Source organism: Amblyomma mixtum, chromosome 1 (genome assembly GCF_055824585.1).
Source record: "Amblyomma mixtum isolate Tamu chromosome 1, ASM5582458v1, whole genome shotgun sequence".
NCBI classification, from domain to species: Eukaryota; Metazoa; Arthropoda; class Arachnida; order Ixodida; family Ixodidae; genus Amblyomma; species Amblyomma mixtum.
The window spans coordinates 52,457,522-52,482,014 of NC_143012.1; the positions used below are offsets into that span (position 1 = coordinate 52,457,522).

The 24,493-nt window shown below is 43.3% G+C and overlaps 1 long non-coding RNA gene across 1 annotated transcript in view; it reads left to right on the top strand.

The window, feature by feature from the left end:
* The window catches only part of LOC149366311 (uncharacterized), a 693,922-nt gene that overhangs the window by 450,555 nt on the left and 218,874 nt on the right, over nucleotides 1–24,493 (top strand). Inside the window, exons 2-3 of the long non-coding RNA XR_016285077.1 lie at nucleotides 1,105–1,144; nucleotides 10,738–10,851. This is a non-coding gene — a long non-coding RNA (uncharacterized LOC149366311). The remainder of the gene's footprint in view (nucleotides 1–1,104; nucleotides 1,145–10,737; nucleotides 10,852–24,493) is intronic.

The following is a 24,493-nucleotide window of genomic DNA, read 5'->3' on the forward strand; positions in this document are numbered from 1 at the left end:
ATTCCAACATGCCCAGTCATTCCAACATGCCCAGTCATTCCAACGTGCCCAGTCATTCCAACGTGCCCAGTCATTCCAACATGCCCAGTCATTCCAACGTATTTTCCATTACCATAATCCACCAAGGTTTCCAGTGTTGGTTTCCAATATTTACATCATTGCCTCTTTTTCCAATAGGGCAGTAATGTGCCTGACGCTTGTCCTCTGATCACACCTAACCTAATGTTGACAGTTTACGCGGAGGCCTCCATCTCAACCCGGAGAGGTATTTATATAGCATATTTTGTAGGTATCAGCAGCTTGAAAAAACATTATATTAGATATGACCAGCTTTTCACCTTGCGTTTGCTCCTTCTCCTCAGCAGCTTTGTTGGATGACCCTTGCTACGCACTATAGCTTCTGATTACTAAATAAATTGATATTTCATGGTTCTCAGGGGCATATCTATGCTATATTATTTCCCTTTTATGAGGCAGAGCCTTTAAGCTGATATATAAGGGCGAGTGCTGTTCCCGAACAGCATCGTTCTTCTGAGCGAAACCAGACGTCTGCTTGGAAAGATGACAGGCTCGGCACTCGCACTGGCAGGGATCATTACAGCGCTTCATTTGGCCCCTGTCGGCGAGCGCCTGTCCTGAAAACAATTGAGGGCCCCCATCATTATGCATGCAAAGTGTGCACGAAAGTGCTGCAGAACTTCTTTAGTGATTTATCCTGTAAAACTTTTGAGCTGGCGTTTCTCTCAAACATTCCATGCAAACAAAGCAGTAAACACGCAGTTTGACGAGGCATTTCGTTCCTCCGCGATATGAAAAAGTGCCAGCGAGAGTCGCATCTTCATCACCGCGCAGCCCAAAGCGTTTGTCCTCTCTTCGACCCAGCTGCACGAAGTAACATCATACGGCAGGTACTAAAGAGCGCGACATGTCGTCCCCTCCCATAGTGTAAAGCATATAGAGACCAAATTTTTTCATGCGTGGTTTCTCGCTTTGTAATGATGCCTAGAACATTAATACATTTGGATCACGACGGGGTAGTTGCCTACGACTGTTTATTAACTTGCGACGAAATTTTTCACTAAAGCGCTTTTGTGTTTGTTGCAGGACCTGAACGATGTTTACAGCGTCTAAGGACAGTGCCCACGTGAGCCATGAACAATAATATATTATCTGCTTTTTCATTGCTTGCCATTATAACTTCTTTACCAGACTGGACTCGCAGTGTAGTGATTTAAATTTATGAAGAAACTATTCATTCCGTGTTATTCGGGCCGCGGGTCACATATCGCGCATGCTGATTTTTGATCTCATAAGCCACAGCTGCTGAAAGCGAAACAGGAATGGCATATGAGAATAAAAGCAACTATATATAATTTAGACGTTGTAGATGAATAGCAAGTCCTGATTCATCTGTAATAGTATTTTACACTTTGTTACAATCAAGAAAGCGCCCAAAGGTGACTAAACACTCCTCTCAGTACGACCTTGAGAACACTCGTTGACGAAGCGCCCTAGGCATACGTTTTACTTATACTTATTAACCCGGTATCATTTATTCTGAAGAAGCTCCTTCGACAAGCTAGCATGGAAATTCTACACTATAGTCATTGCCAGAGCTCTGGCAGAGGAGAATGTAATTTGACAACAGCTCACAGGGTGCACTTGCAGTCAGCGCACGTCATTGTTCTTGTAACGTTCGGAAGAACGAGGTCTCTTTTTACTTTTTGTACCACGGCTGTTACATTTTGTGACATATATATGTCAGCCGGCTGATCAGAGGTGCAACCACAAATTTTTAAGACCCTCTTTGAGTGTTTAAAATGTAAACACTGCTACTTTCAAGGCTAAAATCAAGAATTCGTTTATTAATGCGCTCCTTTGCTATACAATACGCCTATTTGGGGCCACAAGGTATGCTGCCTGAAAAAAAAACCATTATACTCCTCTTTAATCCACTTTAATTAGCCGATATTTAGAATTTTGTTCTTACATTTGCTATTTCGGATTTCTTTATGAAATGCATAAATATTACCAGCCGCCGAATGCTCACCACAGAAACACGGGGTGCTGGAATCTTTGTGGGACATCATGTGAACTGAGCCCAGCTCGTCTAAAATGACTGCCCTTTATTGTGCATGCGATGGTGAAGTTTTTTCCAGGAATGAGCTTCTAACGACTCGAACCATAATCACTAATAAAGCTTACAAGATTTGAAACAGTATAAAAAAATTTACTTCGGATGTAGAAATTTTTAGTTACTTCCAGAGTATTCATGATTGTTTTGTTATGAGCGCTGGTTTTTTTGGGGACTTCAAATGGCCAACTATTGTATTTATCTTTCTACATTTCTGAGGGATGCATAAAGGTTTTGTTGCCATTAATCTTGCCATTACCGCAGCTCTGTTTCGCACATTGCTTTCACTTGTATTGAACGATTTATGAATAGTCTCTTATTTTGAACATTTGGGGAATATTTCCACAACAACCTCTAAATTGTTGTTTTTGTGACCATTAAATCAACGTCCAAATTCTTTCCTCGTTGACGGAACGGGTACAGGGTGCCGAATGAGTACTGGCGATGTAGTGGCCGCGAGGGTTAGCAAAGGGCTGGGCTGGTGTACGAGCGGCGCAGTTTTTCCCTCATGCTAGGCTAGCAGTCAATTCTCCTTACATGTTTACAACAAACCAGTACCTCTACAAAATTATTGAGTGCATTTCAAGGTGTAATTTTTCTCATAAATGTGCGAATCAATTGGAGAGGGAACATGGGTAAGTTCAGGGTTTGACTGTCTTAAAAGAAATTTACTTTTATCAACGTGGTATCAGAACTGTGAACGGTATCAGACACAAAAACAACTTTAGTTTTGTCTGAAGGGTCCTCATTTTATTGCTGTTTTGGCCAGCGAATACACTCACAGCATTGCCACTCAAATAAAAATATTGATTTTTTTTTCATCTGAAAGCGGGGGGACTTCAAAATAGGAGAATTTTTACATCTCTCCGCAATATTTTTTTTTTTCATTTTTAGTGAGTGGTTGCGTGAGGATGCCCCCTAAGCTCCTCCATATCAGTGCGCTACTTCGCGCGTGGTAGGGAACCCTCGACGGGCGCCTATTCTCCTTTACTGGTCGATCGGACGACAGCTTATGACTTGGTCCATGGGTTTCCTCTCAACCAATATATTAGAACGCATTCAGCTCGCGCGTAACCGGCAGTGTAGTTGCTCGCGCATTTTCGCAGCGTGCAAAGATAATGTCTGTATTCGCTCGTCGTTCAGAGAACCTGTATTTCCAGTTAACTCAATCCTCTATTACGGAGGGGGAACTTAGTCTTGTAATGGACGACACAAGCGAGACATTTTTGTTCATTGATACATTTCCAATAACCAAGGGCTCCTTTAAAGTTCGGAACTTCATCGCTATTTCTCCTTATGTGCCCCACCTGAGGATTCCATGTTCATATAGTTCTTTGATAGCTCAGCCGAAGATATCCGAAGATAGCCGAAAAATATCAGCCGAAGATAATTTTAGCTTGACCACAGGGCAGAAATTCTGCGCTCAAAGTTTCTGCGCTCAGAAATAATTATGACTAAGAGTACACCGTGATGCAAATGATTAAGGCAGGCAAAAATAAAAACAGTGAGGTTTCAGGCAGCGAATAAATGTCCTCCTATTGCAGTGAAGTCATAGCTGGGCAATCGCAGCAACAGCGGAAAGCGCCAGCTAAGATGACACTAAATCACTCTGATTTAGAGAGGAAAGAAGATTCCTCCGTCGGCTGCATTTCTAGCAAAAGGCGAAGGGTCACCGGTGACGTCAAAGGCTTACTGCATCCATCCTCTGTTTGATTTTCACCATGCATTCAAAATACCTCTTTCCAAATGCGTCGGAGTCGCACGTCCCACAGCTCAGGTCGCCGACTGACTCCCACGCACTCAGGCTCAAAAGGATTGGGTACTATATAGAAGAGGCATGAGCATTATATCTTTTCTGCCCTTTGGGGAGTTCCACTAAAGCGCGATCCGGTTTCAAGCGGTTGGTATCCTTCTTTCAAATGGCTCCCGTCCGCGTCGAGTTCTCAGTCGCCGTTCAGGATTAAAACGTAATGCGCCAATTGGTGATTAACGTATAATTGTCTGCACCGACAACTTTTAGCGACGCGACTAAGAAGTCGTCGGCCAAAAGCGTAATGAAGATTAGCGGGGATCTGCTGAGCCGAGAAACGGTTGCAAATTTTGTTATTCTGTGCTGTTGTTCGGCCTCTATTATAGACGGCTGTGTCCGTGCAGGGCTTTATCTGGAATGCCAGGCGCGACAAATCCGGCATGCATGGAAGCCAGAACGAGGCAGATTGAGTTACGCATTTATTAAGCTGAGGACCGAGTCAGAGGTTGTAAATAAACTTGCTCTCCGTTTCACCGTAAGCTTTCCAATGTGGCCAGATTTGTTACGAAAAGCTTAAATATAGATGCCATGCGTCTTGAAGGTCCGTTATGTCGCGATGCAGGATGTTGTCCCTTCCTTTCAGAAACGCTCTGTAAACGGCTTACAAAATAGCAGTTTTGGTGGTTTCCTCTGTACTCTACCGCGTCCAGGTTGAATTCCCTGATAGTAGTGGGATTGTGAACGTTAAGAATGAAGTTCATCACCGAATGCTTCATGTCCCGACTTGCAGACTTCAACACCAGCAAGCTTGAGCGCTTGACGGCTCCGAATTTCATATAACCTTTTTTTTCCTGGACCCTTATTGTCTGTCAAACGCATAAAAAAAATAGAAAGTGAAATCAATCAAACTTAATTCTTAATTTTGTCGCCATCGCCTTCCCTCAACTTACGCAGTGTTTTCTTAGCGCAACAAACAACATAAATAAACTAACACTTCATGTGGAATTACCTAAGCTAGACCAGTTTCGCTTGACTACAAGAGCGAGTGTTGGCAGCCTATCCAATATCCCCTTTCGCTACCACTCCCTTTGACATAAGCGTATACCTCAGGGATTTACCATATATCACTTCTGGCTTATCTTTCCAATTAGGTTTGCTGCGCCTACACATTCCATATGTGACAGCCGTCCCCACTGGGTCAATAAGTCTGTGCTCGCTGTAAATAAAGCGTACGTCGGCTCAGAGCAGTGCCCGCTTCATTTCGCAACCTGAAAAATCCCAAAGAAATGGCTATATCTCTATATCCCATTAACCTCTGCTTGCTTAACAGTATTGCCTAACGACGCTTTTGGCTGTGGTTGTTGGCACAAAGGCAGTGACCTGATACTGTGCTTGTCGCGTACTGTGCCGTTACTTTTTATTCGTCATAGGTCATGGTATTGAATGTCATTGTTTTTTTTTTCTGCTCGGTGGTGTGAAAACCCCCGTGTAAAGAAGCATACATGTTCAATCTCATTCGGGCACTCTTGCTAAAATATCTTTGGAAATAAAGACAGAAATACTCTCACCTTGCTCACGGGCTGCCCGTCTGTGTACCGATAACGGAGGACTAAGGCTGAGAATAAGGGACAATTTTGTGTTGTTTCTGTGAGTGCTTGCATAGTTTCTCGTGACCATAGAGCGGTTATAAAAATTTGTGGTAATCATGTAGAGCCATGAGTGCCTTAAATGAGTCAATATTTCACAACTGTTTTACTGCACAAGGGACCCTGGCCAATCCCCCCCCCCCCCCCCCCCCCCCCGTGGGTATGCGGCACTCCAACAGCGGACAACAAAAACACTGTTCTGAGACTAGGCAAGTGGTTCGGTCTCAAGGGATCACGACGCGGATAAAGGCAGCTCGTACGGCTGCTATTGATGCCCCCTTTCACGAATACTTTCGCAGCGATGCTAAAATAACTGGTGACAAAAATTAAAGCTGCTGCTTGCTGTACTTTATTAGGGGAAACTACGACTGCAACACAAAGCGCCTAGCTACTTCATTTTCTTTGGAAGCCCCTAATAATGTGCTCAGAGCCTTCGCGGTCTTCTATAAGACCTTGCGAACAGTGCATCTATCGCGAATGGCTACCTTAGTTAAGGAAAGCGTAGAACATTGAGTGAAAGTTCTTTTATTTATTAAGAAATCAGCTTATCTCCCCTTGCTTTTTGAGCAGCCCAGCGCTAAGTCTGGTTTCTTACATACTCATTTTTCATTCATAAGATCAGGCTGGCTCACCCTTTTATTACGTCTTTCAGCAATCGGCGGCAATACCACCGCCAGAACTGGCCGTAATCATATGGCCATGATCTGTGCTTTCTCTAACAGAACGCTTTGCAGTATTGGAAAACCTTGAGCTGCTTTCCGTAGAACTCTGGTTCGTTTCTACGCGCGAAAGTAACCCCTGATTTCCCAGAACCAGTGCTCCCCCAAGTCACATGAATACGTGGCAACACTACTCTCAGTCGGGGTCGGGGTCGAGCCGCTCGACCCCGAGAAATGAGTGAGTCGTCTAACAGAGTGGGTGTGCCCTATTACAGTAGTCTGAAGACGCCAGCCACAGTTCCTGTAGCGCAACGTTCATTCAGTAGGGCAGAGCACTGTGCCCAGGAATAAATTTTTCGAGAAACACTCTTCTCCTGAAGTTGTGAGGCAAAAATTTGACTGTTATTTCCTCTCACCAGAAAAGCGGTGGCGAAGAATAAACGCGCTTGCTTAAATATAGAGATTGTTCTTTGTTATAAGGTAAATATCAGTACCTCCCGGCAAGTCTGATAGTTCTTAAATTTATTCGTATATTATTTTATCCAGGATAAACTCAAAGGCTCTCACTTAGAGGGTATTAGATGAGGGGTTTTAGGGTATTATAAATACCCTAAAATATTGTTTTTTTTTTGTTAGCACTAGTGGACACCTAATGGCAAGAACTAGTGGCATTGGATATGGAGAGCTGATATATAATTTTTCGTCCTTCGACTTTAGGTAACGTTCTGAGGCCGGAATGGCACCTTGCGTCACTGACAGGACCCTCTAGTCGGGATAATTGAATGGATAGCTATAGCCTTAAAAAAATGTAAAACATCCAGCTACTGTTAGCATGTATCCTTTCCTAGGATTGTCGGTATGTTTTCAGTTTTGTTTGAGCCTCTCGTAAGTAGTTATATGTAACAGCATAGCGAACACAAAACAGTAAGAAGAAGGAGGAGATAATACAGAGCCCTGAAATTCCAACTTTTATTTGAACAAAACTGTACACGCACTTATATACACACACCAGGTAAAAGTCCACCAGGGGGAGTAATCAAGGCGCGCGATCGAACTGGGATCCACATGATGTCCAGGGCATCAAAAGATAACAAGAATCACACTATATAATGAGTTTCATCAAATGAAGCCCGAATGACATGCGGGAAAATAAAGGACATGGGAAAAACAGGGTTGAATGTGCGCGAATGGCAAAAAAGGTAGAAAAAATAGAAAAACAGGTTTAAGGCGCGAATTTTGCTAAAAGCATGAGGAGGCGAGAAGCCGGTGAAAAGGTTAGCGATACGAAGGATGAGCGCCAGCAATTAACACGGCTAGAAAGAAAATCCAACATGTGCTGTGTGCCTGTAAAAACCAGGTAAAATCAGAAAAAACCAGAGAGAAAGGTGATTTCTTTTACAGATAATGACATAGATGGGGTGCTTACGCAACCTTCCTTAAGCCCTGAGATGTAGGCGGCTTCAATGATTTGGCGTCGCGTTAGTTGGTTTTTATGCTTTTTCAAGACGATTGCTTTTAAAATGAAGAATATATTTCTTTTTGCTCTCACATTCCCGGCAATGGGCGGACAGGTACCTGAATGGCGCCCCAGTTAAATCGTTCTAATGTTCCATTACCCTTTCATTTAAGCATCTTCCTGTTTGGCCTATGTAAGCCGTACCGCAAGTTAAAGGGATGGAATAAACGAGGCCTTCCACACAAGGCACAATAGGGTCTCAGTGCCTGGTTGTGCAGCTACTGTTCTTTTGCTTTTGTTAACTTTCTGTTAATTTTTTGATGCCCTGGACATCGTGTGAATCCCAGTCCGATCGCGCGCCTTGATTGCTCCCCCTGGTGGGCTATTCCCGGTGTGTACATAAGAGCGGGTTTCATTTTGTTTAAATAAAAGTTGGAAGTTAAGCGCTCTGTACTATCTTCTCCGCCTTCTTCCTGTTTTGTGTTCGCGCTGCTGATACATATAGATCGCAACCAACTAGCCCGGCTGGTGGTGTTTATCGTAAGTATTTTCGCGAGCTACCAATAAACTTCAGCTGAAAGTCAGCGGTCGTTCTTGTATGTCTTCTTTCGCCTAAGTGTCGATTTGTGCCATTTCTGCTGTGCTTCTGAATTGATTTTTGCGGTTTTTAGGCATGCACTTTTCATGGCTTGGGCGCCTTTCCTCCAAGGCTAATAATCCAGTAGCATTAGAGATTCCGCCCTTTTAGGAGGTACGATGATAACCCGTTCGCAGAACATTCTTAAGAAAATGTCGACGAGCGTAACTGCTGCCTTATGTGTACCTTTTGCCACACGACAAGAAAATAACTTCCCGGAAAGGCATGATCTGATCACAATAATCGTTTAAGCTCTGATGCTGCGAAAATCATACCGTATTTTCCGCTGGTCGAAGAGTTTTGCCACATGTCAGCTCCAAATATAAGGCCAAACACGTACGAATAATGATTTCTAATGGCAAAGTTATTGCGTTCTGGTTTCTATATTTGTGTACAAAGGTTAACAATAACATGTGTTTCCGTCTTTTGGAACTTGTCACATGCTTCATTACGTTTTTGTACGGTAATGATTGTTATATCCAATCGTATGTGTACTTTCTACATGTATTTTTAACCGCTACTGTTACGCCCAGTGGGCCAGGACCTCGTCAGGAGACTAATTACCTCCTTCTGACCTGCGCCATGGGCAGTACATTGTATTGCCCATCTAATAAATAAATAAATAAATAAATAAATAAAATAAACAAATAAATGAAGATAGCCTTTGGAAACATGTAAGAATACCCGCCAATCTTGGTCCCTGGTTTCCACTGAGCTTTGTCACATTAAGCATAACTATGGGCCTTAAGTGACTTTCCTTCCAATATCTATTGTCGCTGTGGTCTCTTAAACTTCATACGAAGGTCGCACAAAGTAACGGAGCTGACAATAACAGACAACTCTGCTTAAATATGGTGTCAGAACAAGACACACCAATCAGTTGGCAAGGCAGAAATCAATGTTCACTAAACAAAATGCAAACATGCATCAAGTGTAAGAACACGATCACAACTGCGTGCTCTGGCCTCTAGATTGAGATTCTTCCACACTCTCTACGCAAAGTTGAAGTTCACGCTTTTGCGGTGCTGCTCGTAAATGACATTTGCTTTGTTTGTCTTTGCATAAGTTTCACCACATACGCTCGATAGGAGGGGAAAGCTTTACTAAGCTCATCTTTAAGCTTTTATTTCCTTTCCGTTTTTCTTATTTACAACCACTGTGTCTATGTACACACAAAAGCTCAGTAGTTGGTCCCACCTTTACTGAAGTGTAAGACCAGTTTAAGAACTTTAAGTCCAGTCGTTGTGTGTGCCTCGTCTCTCCTTTGTCCCCGTCTTCTTGGCTGTTTTTTTATGTACCAACTAACTCATATTTCAACGCTCTTGCCCCTTTACCGAGTTCTTCTTTATAACATTTTTTCGCTATGCGCCCAAGTACCCGCACATGATAAGTACGACCCGTTATCTAAAGATCGATAAGAACAATGAAGCAACAAGGAAAACACGCACGTGCCGCGGGCAGCTAATCAGTCTTGTCTTTCCCCGTTCGCCTAAGAGGCCCCAGGAATCAGCTATTGGAATTACCCCGTCTTTCGCGCTTTTTGTGGCAACGTTTTCTGGTCACCTTTATACACTTATATTCTGCCATCATTATCTTTGCTCTTGCTTCATTACACGAAGCTTCGCATAAGCTGCACCAAGTTCTACCTAACTCCTTACTGATGCTTGGCCGCAGCAGTTCTAGAGGTCGTCTTACCTGGAACACCAAAAAAAAGCGCACAGAGGAAGAGAATATTGGGGCACGGTAGGCTAAGATGAACAGGGTGCTGACCTCATTACTGGGTCTGTTAGGGCTCCCGAAGCGTCGCTGTTCCAAAATAAAGAAAAGATTTGCTAGAGCTTGAGGGAACTTATAAGGTAGTTTTATGGTATGCGTGTCAGTAATCGAGCCTGGTACGAGAATTGCGGCTTACAACGTAACCTTTGGCCCAGTGAGCGCCGCTGGCTTTTTCTTCTCTGCAAAATGTTGTTTTTTTTTCTCTACCCTTGATTGTCCCTTCCTTGCTTAAGAACTTTATCACATTCTTTCGCTCTTTTTCAAGCTTTCCTGGGCTGTTTCTTTGCTATGGTATCGCTGTGTGTCATGCTGTACGTGACTTGTTTTGATTTGCATACGGGGACTGGATAGATCCTTCCTGTGTACCAATGACAGCACCTGCTTGTGGGAAATACACTTTTTTACTTGAGTTTCTTGTCCAGAGGTGTCGCCACGGTGAGTGGAATCTGTAGCGCACATCTGGTTCGCCACACCCTCCCCTGCTAACTATATTCTAATTAACACACTGCTCCCATCTTTTGGACACCCTCTAGGGAGTAAAATTTACATGGATAAAATATCATGTGAAACGTATTCGTAGGGAAAATCTTATTACGCGAAAACGTAATTACAGGCCAGGCGCAGCCTAAGAGCTAGGCGCACTTGCGGCCCAGCACAATAAACGTTCTTTTTTTTTCAGCATGTCCGCTCCAATCGTCGTTGCACTACCGCCAGGCGGCAGAATCCTCTTCCCGGTTTCCACGTTGGAAGCTTATCAGCTGAGTGGTATGGCGTGAGTCGAACATCGACAAAGGTAATCGCGGGGAAGGTGATCGATGGGGGAGAGTTGGGCGGGACAACTGCGCATGTCACGTTTGCCATCTGATGCAGCACGCGATGACAGATTGTACAAGCAGATAAGTTCTTCAGAACGTGTGAAGCTGGGAGATCGACACCACAGGACAGGTGATCTCGGAAAGGAAGACTTTGCATTGAAGGCGGTCTTAAACTATTTTCACACAGAAAAGTGGCTGGAGGCAAGTTGAAGTACCATGGCACCGGAAGAGATGGCATCTTAAGCATAATGTACCGTTCAGATGGCGTCAATGTTGTAAGGGTTATGTTGGCTGCCTGTCAAAAAAAGACAAAAAACTGGCGTGGACATGGGCTGACGCATGTCGGGAAAACTGTGAACGAACATGGAATAAAGCGCTGAAATGGCCTAATCATTTTGGTCAGCTGAGATTAACTTTCTAGCGCGTCGGTAACCGTGGCAGTAAATATTCAGCTGAGCCATTCAATGAGACTAATCGTATGGGGACGATAAGCTGCGACCACTTTGTGCTGCGTTGACCACGATTTGACGGTATCATAGACGACTTTAAGGAAAAGTCAGCAGTTTATGTGGAAGACTCATGCTCATGAAGCGCCACTTGGAAGGATATCTTCTTGTCGGAAAACATCTTCAACATCAATAGCTCAACGCTGGTAACGCATACGTTTAGCGCGCGTGGTTGGATACAAGCATGTAGCGGCCATCCACTTATTGTATCACCGTAACATCCGGAAAGGACCTACGACATCGAGACAACTTAAACGGAAAGGCCCGGTATTGCCAATATGCTGCAAGGGCCGAACGGGCACCGTTGACGGCTTTAGTTTTAGGCTGGTACAGGTCGCAAGAGGCAATGTGGCGGAAAACTGTACCCGCGTAGGGCTGTTCCGTATAGCAAAGGGCGGTGCGGCTGTCCGCAGGCCGACTATACAGCATGATATTAACTTCTCATCTTCACTTTACTGCCCCTACAAGGTTTTATACACATTCAGCTGTTCGTTAGGCGGGATGTTTGCATCTTTAATATTAAAAATGATTTCCTCTGTCAAGCAGGTATCATGTTCTTAGCACAGAAAGCATTCCGCCGTCATACGTAAACATTCGATTCCGATGCGGCTGCTGTCTAATGTATCTACCATCTCGCGTCTAAAAACGTTATAGAGTGCACTGTGTAGGAGGAGCGTTTCAAATTTTGGAAAAAGAGGAAAATAAACAACCGCAAAGTGTTTCTGTAATGTAGCAAAGTTATGCTAAAGCAGCATCTCTCCGCGTGCGTAGCAAGGAACTTTTTCTAATTAAAAAAAAAGTGCGATTACTGGCGTCTCACCACTCCTTTTACCTAAAATTCTACGAATTCTTTTTTTTGTGTGTGTAAAGCTCTCCACTAATTTCCTCCTAAAGATTATTTGAGCAATGAACACTAAAATCTCGATTATGTATAATCTGAACTGCTGGCCTCCACGGGCAGGCGACAGAGATGGCTACATAGAAGCCGTAGCAAAAATCACACAGTCTTAAGTCTGCATGGGGCGGAATCCACCCACAGCTGCAGGATATACTCTGTAATCTGATTCAAGCCAGTGATTCACAGAAATCCATTTCGTTTCATAGCGCCCCTAAATTGACTCACATTTGTAATCTTTTGAAGACTCAAACTGATCCGCCATATACTGCTAAAACCAATTTATGGCAAAAAATGAACGGCAGTCATATTCTCTACAATGTTCATTCGTTGCACAGTCTTGAAGGTGAACCATTCAGGTACGAAAAATAAGTGCCAGCATCGACCGCTAGGGCTAGTGACTTGCCTCTGCTTCAATGCCCCTGGCACATGATCGATATGAGTTCGGGCTTTTCCACTTGGGTAAGCGATCGGCAGAGCGCGGCCGGATAACTTGTATCGTCTCTTACTGACAGTGCAGACACTGTTACTGAAGCCAACGACATACGTTCCTATTTATGTTTTCTTTTTGCGTGACATCCGGGCCGTCCTTGGTCTCTACTTCGTTTGCATTGCCTAATCATTCTGGTGGCTAGCGCAAACGAAATGCAGTGAACCATGGCCCAGGGTTAAGGTCAAGGCAGCATGCTTTTCTTTTGTGAATGTAACCGTCTAGAGGCATCGGTTCTTCTTACATGACGTCTTCCCTGGTGTCAGGTGTGAGTGGATCGGGGTCACATATCGATAATGGCTCAAGGGCCGTAGACGTCAGAAATTGAAACAAACTTCCGGATAAAGAAAAAAGTAAACCGAACTTCAGCTGGAATTCGCACTCTGGCCCGCTCATCAAATTGATGCAGAAACTTCGGTGTCGTCACTGCTGAGAGTTCGAAAACGTCATGGATTTTTTTCGGCAGCCATGTTTTTTCGCAGTAACAGGCATTTACTGAACGTTGTATTCAGTAACAGTGAACAGTGACAACTTCGCTGCACCTAATGATTAATCTTCTATGTTGGCCTTTTGGCGCTCTAAACAGAAAGACGTCACTAAGAAGCCGCCTGGAAGTGCGTTAGAAATGCACCATCATTGATTATCCTGCCCAGGAGATATTGTTTTAATGCGAAAGCATTTTTTGTTTCATGAATGGCGTGTACAGGACCTGTCAGCACAGCGTGTCATCAGATTGTGTCCGCACGAAAATGAGCATTCTAATGAAGAAATTCGCCGGCGTTGCGGTTTGAACCCAGGGTCTCTGTGTGCCAGGCGGGAACGGAACGCGTAGACCACGAAGGGTTGTTGGTTCAACCGAGTTAGAGAGACACGAGGTGCACGCATTGTGGTGTATAAGACGGTAAAGGGTATTCGACATGTGTACTGATGTTAGACAACAATAGCTTGCAAAAAGTGGCTGACGTCATCGGAGGGTCACGTGAAAAGTATCATATGACAACGATGACCTGCAAAAATAAAAGTTGCTGACGTTCCTGCGCAAATGCTTTAGCATTACTCCAATGCAGCAGACTGCAGTGCACTACAATTTTTTTATGTAAAGTCGGCTCGTAATTACACTTTGCAGTATTGCGCTTGTGTCGCATTCAGTAGTACAATGGCCGTGCCCGGATTAGAGTAGTCCAAGTTTCCATTGTAATTTTTGAAGCCTGAGCTGTTATACAGAGCGCACCCTAGTGCCCTCTGGGCCTGAAGAGAACATTTAGGGCACCGCGAACATCTGGGGATGAGAGGGGAGACAGGCTTCAAGCATGCACACATGCGCACGCACGCTCACACGCACAGACACACACAAACATGCACGCAAAAGTATCTTCAGACCACGGTGTATTCGCCAAGTAAGACTATACTGCAAACGCACTAAAATAAAATATTCGTTCTGAAGTTGCAGGGAAGCAGCAGTGAAACAATGAGAGAGGAGACCCGCGGAAAGCGATGCGTGGCTTTTTTCTCCGGGCGACGAACACCGTGAAACGACGCCAGTCACTAAGCGAAAAGCCCGACTTTCTGTTGCAGAGATTCGTGCTGAGAAGGCCCTGCGGCAGCCTTGGTGTAGGAAGCGTCATCCGCCGCGTGAGATTCGCGACTACTAACAGCTCGCTCAAAAAGTTTAACTAATATGCATTCTAATTTATCCCACAATATTTTTTTTGCTTTTTAGAGGAAGTGGTTACTACTGTAGTGTCATAATAATTATGTAGACAAAAATTAATAACAAAATAAACACTACCTCAACTCCAAAATTAGCAAATTGGGCCAATTCTATTTGCAGATATTTTTGCTATAATCTTTCTATATTCTCTTCATCATATTGTGCAGGTCATGAATGTTTAAGTGTGTCGAGCATTCACCTTTTCTGTGCTTGCCATGGGGCGAATGGCCGTTGCGGTGAGAGGAAGATGTAGCAATGCTGGTCTGTATTCCCATCACCCGCTGCTTACTGAGAAGAAAGTCTTCGTCATCATTCTCTAGGTGAAAGAGGCATTCTCGGAGGTTTCTCTTTGTTATGTACTGTTCCAACATCACAATTCGCGACGCGATGTTTTCATTCGTACGGGCTTTACAAGCGTTCTCGAGTTACTACTCGCGTTCTAAGTAGATACAAGGCACGGCTTTTTTTTTTACTTTGTTACCTTTTTAGGATTATTGTACCTTTATTAGGATTGGAATTATTCTTACAGTTTGCAGTTCTGAGATGAATTTCCAACAACGTTATTTTTTGCTGCTTTCACATTTGTTTGGTGGTCGCATTTCTTTTTCTAATAAATTCGCTTCACTGGGTTCCACTGATCCGAAATGTGCACTGTTCCATGCAATGTGGACACCAGGCATCAGTGATTACTTTGTTAAATTAGTTTTGTTAAATTATCTGTGGATATTGATATGATTATTTTCATCATAAGATCCAATGAAGTGCCCAACAATAAAGAAGGTGGTCAGCACACATTAACACGCAATAAAAATGTAGTAGGCTTTGCTATCGAAATTGAAACTGTGCTAAAGTAAATGTTCAGTGTCTTAAATCACAATTTTAGTACTGAACCGATAGCAAATATAAAGCCAAACGTGCAGGTGGCCAGCAAAGCACAATATTAAAGCTTTCTAACTTGTGTAGATGGTGGGTTGCATCCAGAAAACACGGCACTTTCATTAGTGACGTGTTCGCGTTAACTGCAATCGAACCTGTTCCGAGTTCTCGTTGCTGCCCAGCAACTGCTCCCGTGTTTCGCGATAACCTGTCTAGTTCCGGATCACGTTGTGCCCGCGTAGTACGATCGGCCAGTATGCAGTCGTGACAGGCAAAGTAAGACAGAGTGCGCGCAAGATTGCTTCCCGGTTTCTGGTTGCCTCGGTTTGTCCCTGTCTGACTTCCAACCGACGCTTGGGCGACATTCACCACAATGTCCCTTCTCGGAAAGCAAGAGTCAGTTCTACGGTAGCATGAGCAACGGATAACGTGCGTGAGATTTTTTCTCGTTAGACTTTATTTATAGTACGTGCCGTGATGAATTTGATTAATGCTGTTTCGCCCGGCGTACACAGAAATTGCTTCATTTCTTGATGCCAGAAACTAATTGGCATTACCAGAGAGAAAGAAGACGTTAAGTTCTGATAGTTAACACAGTTCAACTTTGTTTCCTAGATCATGTGCCCGCAGAATCAATGGACATGGCGAATGTCAAAGGTAGCTTTTGTTGTTATCTCTGTGAATAAGAAGATGCCACCGTAAACTTTGTACACCTCATTAATAGTTTAACGGAGTTATTAACGATTGTACTCAATAGTAAACTTTGGCCGGAGTTTGCGGAAGAACGCGCGTGACAGCAGCCATGCGGTTCCACTCTACTGAGGTCCTGGAAAAGAACGCAGTTTCCCACCAAAGGCAGGAAATTTAGCTCAGCAGCATGTGAGCCGGGGAATGGCCAAAATTTAGTGAGGCTTAGTTGGTACTGCAGGGCAGGAGAAGTGCTTGACACTGTCTGGAAAGAATCGTTGCCTGGGCCGATGTCGCCAGTGGGTGATTGGCCGCCAGGCACATGTGACAGTAATGACGGCGCCGTGACAACCTTCTTGTTACTCTGAACTTCTTATGCCCTGCTTATGCTCACCTCTTTGCATTAAACCTTCCTGCTTCTCCTTTCTCTATCTTTCTGCACGTTTCTGCGGTTATCACCGGATTGCAGACATCCCACAGTGGAGTGCGTCACCGCGATACGAATTGGCCAAAATGACCGCTGCAAGTTACCGCTATAAAAATGAGGGGGAAGTTCAATTTGAAGCAAATCTTTATAGTATAATACCGTGCCATTATGTTACTGTCACTGTAGCTTCGTCCAAACATTATGCATTGGTGGGCAGCTCCAAATGCATCCTTACGTTAGACTTTCAGTAATTTTTACTTGTTTCTAAGTTCTGTGACTCGGTGACCGCTGAAGTCAGTGATAAATGTTAGCAGAGAGGACCGTGAGTGCTAGCACCCAGCTCCTTTGCCACGTATACAGACCGAAAGCGGGTAAAGAATGAACGCAGAGGAAGACCATCGTCTTTTTTCCGGGCGGACTTGATCCTACGGCGTTAGTGTGAGAACGTGACCCGACTGCGCAATGCAGTCTCCCATGCTACGTGCCCGGCCACAATAACAAGCGCTTCCGCGAGATTCTTGCCATCCGAACACCTGGAAACTATGTAAACCGCTTAAACTGCTTCTGACAGCGCAAGCCCTATACAGAGCTACTTGCTACCAGAGGCCTGTTGGTTTGCATGGCTTGATATTCTATCACATGGCAGAGTTGTTGTTGCGACTGTAAGATTTGGGGGAGAGCTCATATTCTCAGAACTTTTTAAATCAGCGCTAGCGTCTCATGCGACGTTCTTGACCAAGGTATATTTCTATACAGGCGTCCGAGAAATCCTGCTAATCTCGTGTATGCGAATTCATTCATTATTAGGCCGAATGTGCCATCGTGTGCGCATTGCCCGTTCATATAGGATAAGATGAAGGAGTGCTTATTCTGTATCTAGACTATTTTTTATATGGGCAGCTTTCTGCTAAGAGAGATTTTGTAGTTATTTGGTTAAGCAAGCTGGTGCTTATGTAGTCGACCGAGTGTTAGTTTTCGGGTGTTTTATTCGAAAATTCCTTCTCTTAAAAATTGCGTTTAGGGTATTTCAATGTTTCCGCGCCTTTTTGCTTTGGAATGGAAACTTCCTCTAACATTACAGCTCCTAATTACTTTATTTCCCTGGGTTATCTCTAACGAACCCGACAGCGACTTGCTGGACTTCTCAGACCTCGGGCGCGCAGTTATGCCACATATTATATTTGAAGCTAACGGCACCGCGAAAATCATTGAATCATTGAAAGTTGCATCTCCATGTGGTGTTCACGGCACAAAATCCAAATTTCTAAAGAATTCTAAAAAAATTGTAAGCGTAATATTGTCCCACCTCTTTCAGCAGTCCATATCAACAGGCATCCTTGAACAATATTGGATAGTTGGCAAGATCATTCCAGTCCTCAAAAAAGCTTCACCTGTTTCATGCAAATATTACCTCCCCCTTTTCCTCAGAAGCGTCTGTTCGAAGTTAGTGAAACATATTATTTATTGCCTCATAGTTAAATTCCTTGTCTCTGTAAAAAATTTTTCGTAGTAACCAACGTGGCTTTTTGAAAGGACGTTCATATGACTCCCAATTAGCTCTTTTTTAACGACCTAGGCTCCAATCTTTATCTAAGCATTCCAACTGACACACTCTAAGTGGATTTCAAAGAATCTTTCGATAGAGTATTGCATAAAAGACTACTACTAAAGCTATCGCACCTAAATGTTAATCCATTAGTAATTAAGGAGCTTTTTACCTTCTTGACAAACAGAGGGCAATTTGTCTATGTTAACTACTATGCTTCTCCTCTCAGCCCAAGCTTTTGAGGTGGTCCGTAATTTACAGTTCTAGGACCCTTGCTTTTCCCGATCTACTTTAGCAATCTTCATTTCAATATTTCCAATACAATCGTCTTATTTCTTGACGAATGTGTAATTTACAGTAGTATTGACTTTGACATTCTTCAAAGAGGTGCTAACCGAATCAATGCTTGGTGCAAAAAATGGTTAATGTGTCTGAATATTGATTTTGGTTTCATTCTATCGTCGGCAGTTTCATGCTCTTTCTCAATACGTTCTTTTTGGTACGGAAGTATCGTCCGTTTCTTCCTGTAAGAGCTAGGTATTACTCTAACGCAAAATCCAACATGCTGTTCTTATATCATGAACATCGCTAACAAGGCTAATTGTACTGTTCGTTTTATATGTCGCAATCTACGATTTGCCACCCCACCCCCCCTCCACCAAATCATTAGCATACCTAATTTTTGTCCGCCTTAAACTAGAATACGCTACAGCCTTATTGGATCCTCACCAGTCTAACCTCTCGTTAACCGTACAAAAAATACAAAATCGTGCTATCCGCTTCCTTCTGACAATTCGTACTATACTAGTTAACCTTAAAGTCTAGAGCCAAATTACCCATATTTCAAACACGACGAAAAATTTTTCTATTGCGCGTCTTTCATATGTTCATTAATCACTAGGAAAATCAGTCATACCACCTGCCCATCGCCTCTCCAGGCGCATTAATTACCGCAACGCCGTCTATGTCCCCACCGCAAGAACTACCACTCATTCCCGATTTTTTTTGTCATGTCATTCGCGGAATGAAATGATCTGCCACAGGACTCTGCATCATATCAACGCCGTCCATTTTAAGATAGCTATCAAGATCATTGTTGTTTATCTGCCACGCATATCCGCATTTCTACGGCGTAAGAGGGGACTTCGAGATATCAGTTAAAAAATAAATAAGAGGAATGTGTTGCACCACATTAGAGAACTTCATTTCTGGTGCGCATGGTTTCACGGCTCTCTGACGTATGAACGTGCACAACGCGGCACCTACCTGGATTGGAATTTGGCCAGTCAAGGTTTCCTGGGCCTTTTGTCAAGCTGTTTGTACAGCTTTTAGCCCAGGCGACCATCTAGTTGCTAGAAAATAAATTTGATTCGATTTGATGTGAGACACTGAGCAGCACTGATTAGCAGTGCAATTTTCTTGAGCTGCATGGGAAGGAAAAAAAAGATATCGAGCTAAGAAAATCATCAACACCGCACGGTCAAAGACAGACTCGCCAGACATCGACTCTTGCCGCCATGTTTCCTCATCCAAGAAAAATTGCGACAAGCGAGAGCTCGCGGCAGATGTTGTTGCCCCGAGTCAGGTAGTCAGAACGTATGAGCCTAAGCTCCTGAGCGCGTATACCGAAGTTTCTGCGCTCCAAGAGACACCGGTAATTGCATCTCCCACAGAGCGGTGGCTACGTCCCAAGCGATTTCGCTCTGAATGCCACTCTAGGTAGCACTAACTCCCAGAGTTTTCTCTTGCAATAAAGAGAAGACGCGAGAGGTGAACTTCTTTCGCAACGATACTGTTGCCTCTCGCCAAGACATAGCCTTACTCACTAGCAAATGCGGGCAAGGGACCGCACTGTTTTATTTTTTACTGCAGAGAGGAATGACGCGAACCTTGAGGACGATTTTCTCCTTCTCAGTCGCAATGGGAAACAAGTGACAATGCTTTCAAATATTCGATAAGAATAAAAGATAATTTTCGGTACCTCTATTCTTGTTAGAACAAATAATGTATTTATTGATAAGAACTGATAATTTAAGAATAGAATCTTTTGGTGGCCTTTCATTCAAACTAGTGAAGTTGATGGACGAGTTGAAGAGAAAAAATCTTTCTCTGTCATTAAAGTCTAGGAAAGAGGAAAATGGACAGTTGGAAAGAAGTCGCTAAGGACCGTTCAAATGAGCACACAGCCTATGTACGCGCCAGTAGGTGTCCGTTCTGATAAAGGACATTGATTTGTAACCTATATTTCAATACCTAGGGGTCCGACTTTATAAAAAGAAATTTATTCCTAATTGTTAAAATACCATGTAGCACATTTCAATATTCCTGCGTATTCACGATGTGCAATTGAAGAAGAAAGGATGGACACAGCTGATATTCTGATATTCTATGCATATTCTATTTTACGTGAGCATGTTAAGCTACTTGGGTATGTTATAAGAGTGTTTGTGTGCTCATGTAGCTCGAGAACAGAGATTCCGAGGCAGGTGTACCCTGTATTTTGAAATTAATTGTGATGAAAGTTTAGCGCTGTTGGAATAAACATTTCATAAAAGTGTTATTTTATTTATTCGTTTCCACAAACGACACAGAGGTGAAAAACTGCACTCCAAAAACATAGTTTCTGTTGCCTACAAGGTTTACTTATTGCTAATGTACTAGAGGAACCTAGGATTTCAGTCACAGCAGTGGCCGGAGTGGTTTTTGTGAAGGCTACTTGACAAGTGATTTGAGGCAGAAATGGTAATAGCACTACAGCAAGGCGTACAGAAGAAAAACTGACACAGGTCCTGTGTCAGTCTTTCTTTTGTACGTCTTGCTGTAGTGCTATTACCATTTCTGCCTCAAATAATGCTCCATCCAGCCCAAATTGGCGTTCTCTAAACCATTTGACAACAGACCGCTATTGCAGCATTAATCAGTCGATAGAGAAACGCACCAAATCTACGCATTCTCTATAGGTATCTTTCATTGATTACGATAAGGGCATATTACGAGTTAATGGAGCAGTCACGCAGGCATTTTGGAATCACTGTGTAGAAGTAGGTATATATTGGTACTGGGAAATAATTGAAGTGTTTGCGTCGCCATCACATTCCTATGTATAGAAAATGAGAAAATCGCAATCAAGACGGTTTTCAGGGTGGAGACGAGATTCCTCCAGTACTCATATATATAACAGCTCGACAGACGGGACATAGAGGAAGAGACACAAAAAAGGAGCGCTGACTAGGAACTGAAAGAAATTTTATTGCGACAATATATGCCCCAGAGCCACGCCCATAGCATAAAATATAACCCATATCATTCGACGCTGTGTAGTTTATTGGCTCAGAGAGCATAGCATAGATATCAAAGAGAGCACAAGAAAGAATTTTCCTGAACACGTGGCCACTTGCAAATGCACCGCAAAGCTTGACAAAAGCAAGGTTCTGAGGAGTCACAAGAAGCAGCTTGTTCGTGAATAACCTGAAGCGAATGCCATCCATAAAAGAGGAGCAACGTGTGTAAGCATACCTTCTGTCACATTGAAAAGAAAAAAGATCAGCGTTCTTGATTGCTAAGAACGCGGAGAATCTTGCTATTTAGTTTTAAAGTTCTGATGTTTTTATGCTGTGGGCGTGGCCCGGGGCACATTTTGCTGTCGATGCAATAAAATTTCTTTCAGTTGCTAGTCAGCGCTCGTCTTTTGTGTTTCTTCTTTTTGTCCCGTCTGTCGGGCTGTTCTTTGTATGCGTCATGAATGAACTGGCTAGGCTAATTCCAGTCCACCAGTACTATTCCTCGCGTTCGCACATGTGGCATGTAAAGAACCGGTTTGTGAAGAGTTACGGAGAGAAGTGAATCGAGAATTGCTTACTATTCTGCGATTTGCTGATCACACTGCCTGAAGAAGCTTCCTTCCTCAGATATTGCGTAGCGGTAGCCGACTGTGTATAAGTTGCATATCACTGGTGACCTTAGGGAGAGGGGAATGGAAAGGAGGAACTAAAAGTTAAGCAAAGCCCGTGAATCTCTAGAATAGCAAGATGATACCGTTAAGGAGAAAGGCATTGCTCGGCGCAGTGTGCTGGTTTGTGGAGCCTTGTTTTTCTACGTAAATCTTTCACCGCAAAAAAAAATATACAAACTGTGTAGCATTTAGGCCCACGTACGTCAATGCTAGGCGAAAAATAAAATCACTGACAGAAAGTAAACACAATATTTTACAAGAGTCCTCAACGTGATTGCGTCGTCTTGATGTAGGAGCAGATTTTAAAAGATTTCCATATCCGTTACAGACGGCACTTTGCTCTGTAATATACTGAAAATAGATGAGTCCGAAAGAAGGAGGGCTGCTCGCTCCACATAAGTACCCCGGGTTGCTCGTATTGAGCTGTTGTATTTAAGAGCTGCAGAGATTTGCTCCGTTTCCTTCGGTTTCTGTATCAACTTTTTCCAATAAATGTAGCCATGTGTTTAATAACGCCACGTAGTCAAATAACACTGTAGGACAGAGAAAGACATCAGTCGGCGCTGATGTCGAACCACGCTACACAAGTATACTAAACTGGGCGAGTTGGAGCATTTCCATTTTCTGAAACGTAGCGCAAAAAAACGAGGACACAGAATGAGGCAGAAACACGACACGATCTCTCGTGCCGTGTTTCTGCCTTCTTCTGTGTCCCCGTTTTTTCGCGCTACGTTTCGGAAAATGGAACCATGCTGCCCTGGCAGAGCTGCAGTAGATAATAAAATAACTATTCCATAGTGGCGCTGGTTCCGCTGGGTTAAGAGCAACAGCAACGATAAGCTAGGGCTCAAAGGGCACACGAGATTGAACTTCAAAGCTACTGTACACTCGTTCCCTCGTTTTTCTATTCAAAGCGCGGTCATTTCCATTCGTCGGAGTGCCCTCCTACGCATCCGGAAATTGTGCCACGTGGGTGACGGTTTTTTTACAGCCCACAGTCAGGAAAACGTCCAACTGCCTTTAAAGCAAGGCACGGCACCCTAGTGCAGTAGCTGCGTTTTACATCCCTGCACAGAGGTAACGAGAAAGCGGAAATGACCGGCTATAAAAAGCTACAGCATCGGAGTTTAATACAGGAGCAGATGTCAAGCCTGGTGACTCGACTATTACGCAAAGCAGGGGCATTACAGAATGTAAAAGAAAAGGCTGCTAACATTTTACAAAGGAAACTACAAACGAAGCAGCGCATTTTAGCGACTCACTCAACCATTCCTCTCTGAGAAAACGTGTGTCTAATATCATTTTGAATCAACTCTGCTATGTTGCGTGCTGGTGCGCCAGTATTTTTGTAGATTGTTTTTCGTAAAAAAAAAGTGACATGCCCAAATTAAATTCTTATTTCTAAGGAATGGGGTCATATTTAAAAAAAAAGCACTCTGGTCGTAATAAATTATTTTGTGCCAAAACAGCTTCGCCGGAAATAAACGCGAGGGAAAAAGCTAAAGTAAACAATTTAGCTTGCCGGCTGAAAACAATGGAATGATGCTTTTGAAAAATTAAGCTCAAGAGATAACCTAACAGCAAACGGGATAAAAAGTTTTTATATTTCCTACCAAATTAGCTGGACAAGAAAGTGTGTTATTCTCAGAAGTAGTCGACCGGCTGAGGAGTGAAATGAAAGAAATTTCAGTACTGCGCCGTGTGCTTTCAGTGGAAATATGTGCGCTTTGACAACTTCCACCACTGGGTCGAAATACCCCATTTGCCTACTGTATATGTAGAAGCTTATCTTCTTGGGTGCACTGTATTCGAGTGCGATTGTTTTTGCATGGACGCGAACTGAAAACTACATGCCATGAATAAAAAAGCGGAACTTATCTGTTGATGTTATTCTTAATGGCCAATCCGGCACCTCCACCAAGTTGTACGGGCGCAAAACCTTTACTCAAGGTCGATTCACGCCAGGCGTACTAGACGCACCAGATCAGCTTCCGCTAGCGTCCAGCCCACCTAACTTCCACCTTTTTCCTTCTCCTCCTTTAGCTTCGCTCGTCCGGATAATATAAACAATATGAATAGGAGTAAGAAAGGTTACACAGCTGTCAATGCTGGAAGTTTTGCTGTTTCCTGAAAATGGTGAGGGGCATATCGACTTTTTCAGCAGTCCGTATATATGAGCTCAGTTAGAAATAAAGAGCTCTTGAGTCAGTTGTTAGTCGCCAACAATGTCGTCAAGCACCGAGATTTGTCAATCTTTCCTATAACATTCAAACAGCTGCGATCACGCAGAGTGCTATCGCTGCATTGATATGGTTCACTATTTGTAATCCGCTTAAAAACCTAACATTTCACAGATAAGATGGTAATGAAAAGTTTTGTTACGCAAGAAATAACATTTGACCAGCAATGAAAGACCTCACGATTAAAAGCTATTTGTGTCATCATAGACGACAGCCACCAAAAACAATATAGAATGTTTAATGTATAGCAGGGGGCAATTACTTTCACTTTGCAATTTATGAGTCAAGTG